We start from the raw sequence: 13,506 nt of genomic DNA, 5'->3' as shown, positions 1-13,506 counted from the left end.
CTGCAAGGTTTTGCGCATGGCATTTTCATGTGACTCAGTAGCCTTCCAGAGCAAGGCTGTGTAGGACTGCCTCTCTCCATGGGTGACTGGTGCCTCCAGCGTCTAGCGGGGCACCAGATTGCCAACAGGAGGGTCCCCCAGAGGTTGACCGCGGAACCACCAGTGGTGAAACCAGAAGTGCACTTCCACCGGCACTTCCAGTTTCACGGCTGGCACTTCCAGGGAGTACACGGCCAATCTCGGGGGTGCACATGAATCCACATGCATGCCCTATACTTCACCAGTGCTTCTCTCTAATAAACACAACAACACAAAATGGAAGAGAGGTTTGGAAGTACTTGCTTTGAGGCCTACAGTACATTTTATGTTGGAAGCTGAAGATCTCTGCCACTCTCTGGTGTGGATTGTTAATATGTTAATTAGCTTTGAAAGATGAGACCATACAAAAAAGCATTTCTTTCTGGAATATTTTGAATTTTAAGAGTTCTGTAATTTAATGTGGTGATATACTACATTTGTTGTTAAGTGACTGCTCTGAATAGTAGATAAAAAGGAAGGGCTGCAGTTAAAATTTAGGATTATGGAGGAAAACTATAAAAAATGCCAAGTCTGAGGAGCCTAATAATATATCATTCTCCTGAGACTGCACTTATGTAACACTTTTGCTGTCATCAGTACTGATCAAGGTGGCTATCAGTCTGTATCTGTTGAGTAATTATATATATTGTAAGGATAACATCAGCCATATAATTTTTATCTGGGGATTTTAGTCCATTAACCTCAGCAACTCTTCCTGCTCATGAATAATCTGTTTGATAAAACTATGGATGGAGAGTAAATTTTCAGTTTCACGTGGTGCATCAGACTCTTAACTACCATAACTGTATTTTCCCCCATAGGAGAATAGGGAAGAAGGACTTTCTCATCTGAACACAAAATCTATATTACTCTCCTTTCTCATCTGAATGCAGAATGCATGCACAATGCCAGCACCTGTGCTCACTTAAAGTACTCCAAAGTAGTACTTTTATTGGCACTAGCTTCTCATAAAACCATCATATTCAGGATTTAGTCCCAAATGATCATGCCTGTTATCACAAATCCAGACAATAATGGGCCACAGAGATTTCTGTAGAAACAGGACCATGGCTCTAGGGTCCTCCATATCCTTTAGCTTTACTGACCTGAAGGAATGGAGTCTGTCCCTTACGAAAGGGTGTCACAGTCACTGTGTTTCCTCTATTCTTGAGGCCACCCCACTGATTGGCATGGTACTCCCCTATCAAAGGCTGTAGCTTTAGGTTAAATTTGAGCCCTTGCTGTGCTGTGCAGTTCTAGCACAATATACCTTGCTAGTCCTTATCTGTTCCAGTTTGTCACAGCCGCAGAGCTGGCGAGCCAAGCTCACAGTAGCGGTCACAGTGGTTGGCCGAGTAGTGGCGGATCGGATACAGAACAGGCGGGATTACTGGCATGGAGATCTGAGGCGTGGAAACATAATGGTTTCTAAACAGATAGGAATTTATTTGACTTAGGTAGTGTTACTTTCTTCAGTTACAGTTAATTACTTGCGAACAATAAACAACGGAGGGGTCTGTTGGCCCACGGGGTTCTCAAGTGAGCCCTTGCTTTCTAGCCGGAGCTAGGTGCGGCTGCCCAACTTGATAGTCCCAGGGCTGGTCAACAGCTCATATAGGGATCAACAGACAAACGATAACTGTAACGCGATGTGACGCCAGTCCAGTGATGGACAACGAGTGGTCAATAGATGAAGCCGAGGTCGAAAGCCGGGATGCGATGCAGCGGAGACGATCTAAGTAAGAGGGCCGAGCCGAGCCGAAGTCAGTCAAAAGCCAGGTAAGCAGAAGCCGTAATCAGTATCAAAGCCGTGGAGACGTAATCAAAATCGAAGTCGGGGTCAAAGCCAAGATAGTCCAGTAACCAGAGGAATCAATACGAGGAGATAAATCAAAGAGGTAAGTCACTGTATGAGGTTGAAAGGAGAACCGGGGAATCAGATCCCAAACTCTTTCTGCCTCGCAGTCCCTGCTGAAAGCAGCCTCCGCTTGCAGATAGAGCAGCTCTCTCTCTCAATCCCCTCACACCGACGCGCCGACAACCCCCACCAAAGGTGGGGGCTCTCACACTAATATTGCAGCCCCTTGGCCAGTCAGGCTGCTACGTTGTTAGAACTTTCTGGATGGTGACATCATGCTCTTAGTGGACTGAGCATGTGTAAGTCTGAGCTCTGTGTGGTGACTGAGCATGCGCAGGACTGAAAGTAGGTCACGGTTGATTGACAGTTCCAAGGGTTGAGCAGGGGGCAAGCTGTGGCTGTACTGTGGAATTTTCCACTCCCTTAGGCTGTCTGCGCATGTCAAATTTAACTTCTTGTATTGGCAGCACTCATATCAAAATTTACTTTGACATGCCCCCTTGCTGTCAATACAGGAGTGTTTAGTTCGAATTCAACAATTATCTTCGAATTCTTCTTCATCCTCGACTTTTACATAGGTCGGTAACCATGTATATACCATAACAGACAGGCTCGACACCTGCTTACTTATACATTTAAATACACAACAAATTAACGAAATAACTATGACGATAACTACTAGGAACGAAATTAACGGGGTTAATAGATTTACCAGCCATGATGAGGCATTCCACCCAAACCATTTAAACAAACGAGAAAGCCAACCTTGACCAATACCCGGACTAGCGTTGATGTCTCTTGAATGATCGAGTTCAACAGTCAGTTATAAATAAATAACTATATACAAAGTCACTCAATTTTTTGATTGGCATCATCTTGGTCTTTTCTGCGGTGTGCTGTTGTCCCTGCTTGCAGATAAACTATGTCTCTCGATGTCTCCGACTGGTCGAGACAGCGGGGCCGGATGCTGCACTCCCTTCTAATCAGCAGTGGGATACTCAGCAGGGCTGGAAAATAAAACAGAAACAGAACAGAACAGGCACCACGACATAACTATTTACATATCTAATCTTAGTGCCTACTGAGCAGAGCTTTTGATGGATTGGGTAATGCTCTGCTGCTTGGACGGGTTCTGTTGGCTGGAACTTCGGTTTCCATGGTTCGGTAGGTTTAACAATTCCTTGGTTCCACAGTTCTTTTTCTTTTCTTTTTTTTTTTTTTGCAACATGCTTATCTTATTTTCTTTTTGACAGCCACTACCCCCTCCAGTTTCTTTACTCTCTGGCTTCCTTGCAATGAAAGTGGCTTTGTTTCAGTGACTTTGGAATCATTAAGTGGTGTTCCTGTTGTTGAAGGCAGAACACAGTCGTCATAATTTGAAAACATCTTAAAGGCCTCGATGTTGTTAAAATGCCTAAAGAATTCTTCAGGAATGAACTCGCCTTCTTTATAGGGGTGGTTGCTTTCTCTTTTAAAGTTCTTATTTTTATCTGATGCTAGACATTCCATAAGATCGTTCATTATCCTTGCGAGACTATTACTGATTGAGTGGTTGCTTAAAGCTTCAGATATTTGTGAAAATTTGTGGAGCGAATTATTCAGACTCTTTGAAAATTCAGGTACCATCAAATGCAACCAACAATGATTAGGCAGACTTTCCATCTTCTTGATATATTTAAGGGTTATCCTATAATCATTTGGAAGATTTTCAATCAATTTTGGGATATCATTCACATCATCTGTCACTGGATTCTCACACGGTCTATGAGCTCTGACAAGTGGATTAAGTAGGAGCAGAATAATCCAAGTCAGATTCTCAGTCGGTGTCATGTTGGTCTTCCCTTGGGTCTGCAGTTGTCTCCACTCGGGGGCAAATAGTGTCTTTTGTTGCTTTGGGTGAGATGGAATGTGGTGTAGATGTAGTCTTTCGGATGGGATTCAACGTCAATCGGAGCTGGAAGACAAAACAAAACAGGACAGACTGTGTTCTAAAATATAACTATATACAAATATTACATTATGTGCCTATTTCGTAACATCTTTAATTACCCATCGGGTTAGCCAGTTGTGATGCGTTAACGCCTTCCATCCGCTTTCTTCGAGCTCAACAAGGTAAGTGTTGGGGTATTGTTCTGCTTTTTGTACCACCCCTTTCAGGACTTTCGGGTGTCTGTTTTTAGGGTCTGGAAGTGTGACCCACACGAGTTCCGAGGGTTTAAAATTCACTTTCCACAGGTCGATAGATGCTAGTTCTTTTGTAACCCATAGTTCCTTTCCAGTGTTGAGGTTTATCAGTACTTCGCTGTTGTATCTTGTCCATCCCTTATATGATCCATTCCCTTTTATCCGTAGTGCTTCTTTGTAGAGTCCAACTCTCTCTCTACCACCCCATTTGATTGGGGATGGTAGGGTATGTGGTGGTGCCAACTGATGTTATGGAGGGTAGCGAATCGTTCAATGGCTACAGATGTAAATGGTGGCCCTCCATCTAATTGAATCATCTTTGGCACTTGCCAAACGGCAAACTTACTTGATAAGGCTGTTATTACGGCTGTTGCATGGGTTTTCCGCAGAGGAACTACTGTGACTTGGCGTGTTCCTAGGTCTACTATGATTAATCCTTTGTTTGGGACAGAAGCCCCAGGCAATGGTCCTAAGAAGTCGACCTGCCAGGTTTTTTCAGGCTCAAATTTATCCTTATTGAAAACACCTTTTGTGTTTTCGGTCGAATGGCATTTCTCCTTGGCGCATGCTTCGCATGCCTGAGTTATTCTGTTCCAATCTTGATGATTACCGTGTTCCTGTTTCCTTCTTGCTCCTTGATTCCATCTCCTGTGACAGACCCGGGAACCTGGATGGCCCCAGTTTTCATGTAGCCAAGCCAAGTACGGATCTGTACATATTTTTCCATCGGTATTCTGGGCAAGTAACACGTATTCGGTGTGGTCTGGTTCTTCTAGTAGTTTACCTATAATTTCGTGTACTGGGTCGGTATCGGCTTTATGTGACCATGTATGTTTGATTAAAGGTGGCGTTACAAATTCAGATAACAAACCATAAATCTTCTCCCATATCTCGATGTTTTCAGTGGGTGATGCTGTACCAGTGATGATTTTATATATATACATCGAGTCTATTGCTATCACTGGAACAGGAAGAGTTCCGTTATGGTACGTTAAGCAGTGTGTCACTATTTCTTTAAAACCTAGTAATTCATTTCTCTGGGCAGATATACTCCCAGGGTAGATATCATGTTCATTACAGGGCTTGCAATAGAATCCGTATTTTCCTCCATCTCGCGTGGTGCCATCTGAGGTCATCCACGCGGGCTCCATCGTTCCATATAGTATGATCTTCGAATTGTCGATGGTGGTTGGAGCTGGTGGCAGGTCCTCGTGCTTCCAATCATGCCAGTGGTAAAGGTGGTTTAATACCAAAGTACTCCAAGTTGATGGCTCCCCTTGGAAGCACGGATCTGGTCGATTATATAATAGTCAGGGTAATAAGGTTGCCCCTACTGCCTTTAGTTTGCCTCTTGCAGGTGTCAGGGATTCCACCAGTTGAGCTGCTAGAAGAATTTTCGCCACTGTGCCATAACGATGTTGCGTTGTTTGGATCGTACGGTGTGCTAGATATATTAGGTCTCCTTCGGAGTTTTTCACCGTAGCAAAGAGAAGCTCCTCGGTGAAGCTAACTGTGATCATTAAAGTCGTGGTAAGATCGATGGCACGTAGTGACGTATTCTTTACAGCTGTTAAGAGTTCTTTGAGGGCCTTCGCATCTTTCGGGGTCCAAGGTACTTTTCGTCAGGTCTTTTCACGAATTTGTCGTTGTATACGTGTAAGTATGGATAAGTGTTCTGGCACGATATAATGGCGAAACTAATTTAACCATCCTAGCAGGGATTGGAAATCTGCCTTAGTAGTCAGTGTCTTGCTCTCCCAGAAATCTACATCAATATTATCATGGGTTACTCCATGTCGTGTGGCTCCATGGAAAACAGGCCCGAGAAAAGTGATGTTATTGGATGGCTCTAGATGAGACTTCTTTTTGTTCACCATCCAGCCATCGGCGGTTAGGTGTTCTACGAGGTCGTTGGTGATCTTTCTTACAATGGTTTTTTCTCGCTCCGTTATTGCAACGTCGTCAATGTAACTCCAGATTCTTGTAATTCGGCTTTCTGGGTTACTCTTTATGAAGCGTTCTAGGCTATCGTTCATAGCACTAGTAGCTAGTGCTGGGCCGTTGCAGTACCCCTGCGGGCACACATTCCATTTGTAGATTTTCCCTCTGATGCACATGTTCAGGATTCCTTCTTCGTCATTGATAGGTATTGAAAAGAACATATCTTTTAAATCTATAGTGGTGCCTACCCAAGTCTCAGCTTGGTACTTTGCCATTTCCCGTATACTTTGTAGTAGTGTACAAGGTGTTGCTCGGGTTAGTGTTGTACATCTTTTGTTTACTTCTCTGTAGTCGACAACTAAGTGCACTTTGTCTGGTCTTCCCGGTTTAGGGATTCCCCATCCTGTTGATAGTCGAGCACTCATGTGGATCGATGTTATTGAACCTTTCTTTATTACCCCTTCTAGCAGAACGTCGAGGGGATCTTGGAGGTGTAACTTTGTTGGAATTGGAGTATACCTCCATGTTGAATTTATTTGTAGCGTTGGTCGGTGTCGCTTCTCTATAGGTATTATTGAAATAGGCAGGGCTTCGAGTACCTTATGTTTTAGATCCAGAGCTCGAATTCCCGGCACCCCTAGGAGGTTGATGCCCCCTAGGACTGTGTCAATACGTTTTCCATGACCTTTCACTAGGAACTTTACTCAGCTTGTTGCTGTTGCTGCATTCAAGTCTTGCACCATCATTATTTTGTTAATTTTTAGGTGAGGGATGGATGGCTTTATTACATTAACTTGCGCCCCTGTATCTAGCAGGAATTTTGAATACGTGATGTCATTTGGGTTGTCAGGGTCCTGTACTTCAATTCTGGCATATGGTCGTGGATCGTCGTCGAAAATCTTCATGTTGTTTGCTGCTACGATAGCACTTGGTCTTGAATTACCTATTTGTTTAACTTCAACTCCCTCCTGCACTCCTTCAGTCAAAACAGCTTTGGTTACAGTTGCTTCGGATCTTACTTTTGGTTCGCTTTGCTTCGTTTCTTTTTGATTCGTCTTGTATACTTACTTCAGCTTTTATTTCTCATTCGCTTGGTTTCAATTCATTTCATTTAAGGTCGGTTCGAAGTTCAGTTTACTTCAAGTTGTGTTGTTTTCGTTTGTTACACTTCGGTTCTGCTTGTTTCGGCTTATCTTGCGTTGGTGTGTTTGTCTTACGTATGCTTTGGGTGGTTTCAATTCGTATTAGTTTATCATTCATTGATTCGTTCCGTGTTCCTTCGTTTTGGTTCTGTTCGCTTAGTTTTGATTCGATACGCTTGAATTCGATTTGTTCCACTTTTTGTCGTTGTGGTTCATTACACTTAGATTCATCGGGGATCATTTCGAGTCGCTTCTGTTTGCTCTTTGTTCGTTCACTCAGTACAGGTTTTCTTTGCTGTTGATCATGGTCGGTGTTAGATATCGTGCTGCCGCCGGTTGCCCTAGTGGTGCCGACGGCCACTACTTGTTTTTTGATTTTGATGGTTTATTCCTCTCGCTGAAGCCTAGGGCTGCAGTGAGGGCATGTTGGCTTTCGTCCCCTAGGATCTGTAGTTTCTCCTTGGAGAGGCCAGACTTCTCTAAAAGGAAGCCAAACATGGCTCTTTCCAGCGGTGTCCTCTGGGGAGGTGAATAATTCATTCGGTTCCTCGGTTGTTGAGGTGGAGAGTTGCGTTGGTAGTATTTCCTGGTGACCAGTGGCGAGGTTCGGGTTGGTTTGCGTTGGTGCGCTTGGTGATGTGTTTTCTGATCGGCCCATCGAGAGTGATTGGTAGGATATGCATTCTTTGGCTTTCGATTGGGTATGCATGCCTCGTTTCTTGTTCTTCATCTTCAATGGGGTATGCGCTCTTCTGGGTCTTTGGTTTTTCCATCGCCCCTTGTAATTGGTCCAGCTGACCCAATGTGTGTATAACGGGGCCGTTGATGGATGAGCTGAGCAGTAGCCGGACAGTGATGCTTTGACTGCCACCGTATATTTCTGTGGCTGCTTCTATTGCCCCAGCGAGACAGGGTACATCTCCAGGTGATGTAACAAACCTGTGGGGCCACGCTCCCTGCACCTAAGCAGGTGTTAAGTTCAGGGCCTGGTGCGCGGGATTCCACATTGCGTAGGATGCCCCAGTGACAGTGTAAACTAAGGATGATGCACTGGCACGACCTGCTGATCCTTCGTGCCAGGCATGGACCTTACGTTGTAGCGCTTCTGTTACCAGTGCTGGTACTGGTATTGGCCAGTAGTAATTGGCCAATACTGGAACTGGGTCAACTACCTTGGCCCAGCTCCAGGCAGAGCTTCGAATTAGTTGCAGTGCCTCGTCTTGATTCACCGTTTTGTTACCGGCTTCTGCTACTAATTGCCCCAACCATGCAATGGGGGTTTCGTCACTTCTTATACTGGTTTCTTTTCTTAGCTCATTCATTTCTGAACGGGTTCTTGCTCGCGTGATTACAGTTACTTTCGTTCCACCTTGAGGATCTGTTACTAACTTTTGAACTGCTATTGGGTATGCAGTTACTAGTTCTGGTTCGTTGTTTGGATCTGTTTCAGTTTGCATGGTTCTTGTGGTTTCGTTGGTTTCGATGACGTTGTCGCTTATGGTTGCATGTATTATAATGGGTGTATTCGTACTCTTGCTTGACGTTTTGACTTTATTCATGCTTGTTACATTTGTATGGTTTCTTCTGGTTGTCTGTTTGCTTATAGGTTCAATAATCTTGCTTGCGTTGCTTCTTATGATAGTATGGTTGCTGGTTGGTTCATTCGTGTTGGTTCCAATAGTGTTCGTACCTCGGCTTGTTCCTGGTTCGCTTCTGCTTACGTAATTAGTTTCACTTTCACTTGCACAGTTGTTATTCTCCCGTACATCCTCCTGGTGTCGTTGGCTGACTTACGGGGGCAGTGACATGATCACAGCAGGTGGTGGCGCTGTTGCGGGAGGAGGGTTCCATGTGGGTGGGACTGTAGGTGGAGCCTTGGTGGAAGGCGGGCTCGGGATGGACGGAGCTGGACGCCGTGACGTCAGCTCATTCTTTTGCGTGCTCGTCACTTGGCTGATGCCATGTTGTAATGGCCGCTCGGTCAGATTTTCGTTCACAGCTCGGGCAGCAACCGCGAGCTGTGTTCACATGTCTGTGAGTTCTCTCAATAACACCACATATTCTCTGAACAGAACATTTATTATGCGGCCTTTCTTCCACTTAGCGCCCGTTCACTTCATTTTCTTGCCATCCCTCTCAAGACTCTCCCGCAGCTGCATCAGGAGCTCGTGCCCCCTTAACCCAATTGTGAGGTTCAGGCAATTGAACTCATCAGAAGGAGTATCCTCACCACCCTCCTTCACGTATTTTATACACCGGGCAAATTCCTGGTCTGGGTTGGATCTTGCCGTGCCCGATGATTTTACTCGGGCCAAGGCTACGGTCCCGGTTTCTCCCCTTGGGTGATAAATGGCCCGGGGGTCTTTTATGATGTAGCCCAGCGCACCTGGGGTGAGCCGAACGGCCCATTCCTCCCCGCTTGTCCCCTGGAGGGACAGGTACCCGCTTATGGTTTCCGCGGCCAGTACGGCCTGGTGGAACGTGATATGGTCTCACAAGTCCTCAGGACCAACGGTCTGACAGACTCCGCTGCTCCATGGGCAGCTCTTAATTAACTCAGACTCCAAATCACCTCCCGTGGATCCTGTTCGTGACGCCATGTCGCCGGGGCCTGGTTCGTCCCCCCGGGACACAGTTTTCCAAATGAATCATTCTTTCTTTCCAGTGTGGAAGATAAATTCTACTTGGCAGTCACATTTCTTTGCCACCTCTTAACATACACAGTGATTAGGACTAGCAAGAGCAGTATCTCTCAAAATGCTCTTCTGATTGATAAAAATCCCTTAATTAATTAAGCTCTAAAAACTTTCACTCTCTCCTTCAAAAGTGCCGGTGGCGCTGAGGAGAAGAAGTCATCCTGCTGCCCTTGAAAGCCTGAACAACATATAAATGAGGACCTCAACAGCTTTCAGAATCAGGATTCATTGAGGCAGGTGCCTAAATATGGATTTAGTTGCCTATCTTTTATGTTTCCAATTTGCAGATTTCTGCCTGCCTCTAGAGGAGAAAATAAGGGTGTGAGAGAGAAAGGAAAGGGAGGTTTTGTTATAACAACCATCCAACCTGTCTGACATGTCATCACTTGTATTTTAAGCTCCATTTCTAGAGTCAAGTTTTGTAGAAGATATTCAGCTGGCTGATTTACTGCAGTAAAGCATAAGACTGCCTTGACTAAGGTACCATAGTGTTGACGGTAACGCTATGGCTTGTGGCCAGATACTTAAGGTTTATGAGCAGAGGCTTCCTGGGCCAATATTATACTGTTCCTGGTTTTTCTGGAACCATACCTCTAGAATAACAATTTTCATTACTGAGGGTGGAGGATGTACCCTCCAGGAAGTGATCTGGAGTTTGCAAAGAAGCCCGTAGTGTTGTGTCTAATGTCAGGATCCAAGCCTGGATCTCCAGGAGCAGAGGGGTCAAATTCCTCCTTACTATTAAGAAAAAGAGCTGGTTTCAATAGGTTTTACTCTTTTGAAGGTACAAGAGAACAATACTAATGGGAAGGATATTCCTTCTTGGCAATCATTTTCACAGTCTTGGGTTATGGGAAGGCCTGTTGGGAAAGCAGAGGAATGTATATGTTTGTGTTACTTGCTCTTTCCCATCCTTGCTTGCTTGTTTGTCTCATGCACCTGCTAACATCTTGTTTCCAGGTTATAAACATTTGGGTCAGGGACTGTTTTTTATCACATGCTTTCACAACACCCAGCAGAATGTAGCCCTGGTGTAGTAGTAGCCATTAGGTATTAACAGAATTCAGTAGTCAAATCATAGTGGTAGTAAAACAAAATCATAAACAGCACCGTTGCCACAGACCAGGGAGAGACCAGACAAGAAGCATGTTGGATTAATGCAAACGTATTAGTTAAATGGGAGAAAAGTAGGATTAGTACAAGAATTGTAAGGTGGATAGAGGGAAGATGAGAGTGGGTTGAGCTGAAAGACCTGCCAACTAGAATAAATGCAGGCGAGAAAGGTAGAAGTTTTGGGACCACCAGAAGAGAGCAGTGCTGGACCAGCTTTCCAGTAGTGCAGAGCAGGCAGAAAAACCTAACCACTTTGAAGATGGATCTCAATCTATTTTGTAAGTTGTTATATGATGTTGCCAGCAGTGACAGCGACTCGACATGACAGCTGAGGAGGTCTTCCCATCCTGCGTACTATGTATTGGTAGTTTCTCCTGGATTTCAGAGATAGGTAGTCACACTGCCTTAGCAGCAAGGTAACAAGGTTAATGCCATCTCACAGAGAGTTATCATACTCCAGTAATGATATTGTTCAGCATAGAAGAAAGCTTAAAAATAGCAATTATAATTTAAAACTTAGTTAAAGTGCTAAGTTTACACCTCATGGGAACCGCACCTTGTCTTCAAAGCTGTCAGAGTTGTGGCCTGGTGAAGGCATTTCAGTAAAATGCAAATTTCCTTTCAGTCTTCCCATTTTTTTGTGAACTTGGGAATTGTACTAGTGAAGGCACTTCTCATTGTCATTGGTGGGTCATCAGTTGTAGCGCAGTTTATCTGTGAGACAATAAAGGCTGCTTTGTGCCACTTTAGTCAGCTGTCTTTTATTTCCCAGTGTAATGGATAGGTGTAGCCCCTCTTAGGAAATATAAAACATGTACAGCATGTGTGAAGAACCTGATTTTCATGTCTGTCTTCATTGTAGCAAGGCTCTTTTTAGCACCAGATAGTACTGTTTTTTAGCTTCATTTGTAAGCTAAACATTACCAGAATGAGTATTCATACATTTTAAAATAGCTAAACAGCAAATGTGGATAGACAGTCTAATGCTTTTATATACTTTGCTGCGCTGACATCCACCTCCTGTGCAGGGTCACTTCTGTTGAGTGCCTTGTAGAGGGTAGTCCATCTTGAACATTTTTAATCTAAGGAAGAGAAAAATCCAGAGCAGACAGCAGAGGAAGCAATAAAATCTGGGTCAAGGAGAACTCTGAGCATCTTTAAAGATCATTTTCAGTTATGCTGACAGATATGGGAATATTTGCAAATGTCTATTGAAGAAAGCGCATGGCCATGAAAAATTTAATTTAACTGAGACAAAGAAAATACCAGAGAGCCACAAGCACAAGGGTGGCACAGAAAACTGATAAGGTGTATACACTGTTAAGTTGCTTAAACATAATCGGTTATAACAGGGGTGTTGAACTCACCTCATGTCTCAGGCTGGCTCCAGACTGCAGCCTTGATCCAACCTGAGAAACGTGGTGGTGCCAGAGGCAGCTCCACCTCCACAGCCATGGTGTGCCTTGTGCAGGAACCAGAGCTCCCATTGCCACCGCATGCCCGCGGCTGGAGTCAGAGCTGCTGCTGTTGCTATGTCTCCCGTGTTGTGGTGGCAGCTCTGGCTCTGACATGTGGCATGCAATGAGAGCTGCTGTCTGGGGCAGTGGTGGGGCTGGTGGCTGAGGAGGTAGGGTCACAGCAACAGTGACAGGTGTAATGGCCAGAGAGTGAACATGGCTGTATCAGCTCGTGTTTACTATCCTGCTGCCCATTGCCATGTCTACTGAGGCCCAACGGCCCCAGGTTCTGCAGAACACCCCCAACTTCTAGTTGCATGCTGGTGGTCCAGCAAGCTGGAAAAGCAGTTCCACAGGTTACAACTGGCCCGTGTGCTGTATGTTTAACCACTCAATATTACAATATTTGCTTGCGTCCACATGATCATCCTTTGGGTAAGAGAAGAATATGCAAAGGAAATGGACAGATGTGAAACTGTCATAAGGCACGAAGAGTTCAAAGGCAAGACAAAGACAGGTTAAGAGAAGGTAGCTCAGTGTCACTTAGAGCCATTTCATGCTTTTAAATCAGCTAGTTTAAGACAGACATAGATTTTATATATATATATATGTGATTAAAATATGCACTTCTGCTTGGCAAGAAACAAGGTATCCTTAATAACCAGATTAGGCAGAATTCATATTGATAGTATTAGGCACATTTCTGTATTTTCTAGACTTATTTAGCAAGCTTTTCAAGTTGGGCCAGGTAACTGAGTATAAAAATCACCTTAGAATTATCAGCTCTTCAGTTTTGGTTCTTGCTGAATGGCCCATCTGCAGATCAATCAAGACAAGTGCTTCTTTGAAAATTAACGTTTAAATCTACATAAGAAGACTTTTTCCTCAATAGCCTGGCCACCGGCAGATACTTTTTAAGTTTTTAGGACTTAGTAAATTGAAGATTCTATTTCAAATATTTAAAATTTCTGTTACTAATGAACATTGATTATTTGGCTTGATATGGCTTACCTAAACTGCATATCTGCATTTCATTC

General features: G+C 44.2%; 1 pseudogene; it reads right to left on the bottom strand.

Annotated features, from left to right (window-relative positions):
* Nucleotides 1-3,166: 3,166 nt before the first annotated feature.
* LOC109322541 lies at nt 3,167-3,766 on the bottom strand (annotated as a pseudogene).
* Nucleotides 3,767-13,506: the final 9,740 nt, after the last annotated feature.

Source organism: Crocodylus porosus, unplaced genomic scaffold (assembly GCF_001723895.1).
Source record: "Crocodylus porosus isolate Cpor-Errol unplaced genomic scaffold, CroPor_comp1, whole genome shotgun sequence".
Taxonomy (NCBI): Eukaryota; Metazoa; Chordata; order Crocodylia; family Crocodylidae; genus Crocodylus; species Crocodylus porosus.
Note: the sequence above shows the minus strand (reverse complement) of the source record. Positions and strands in the feature narration are given on the sequence as shown.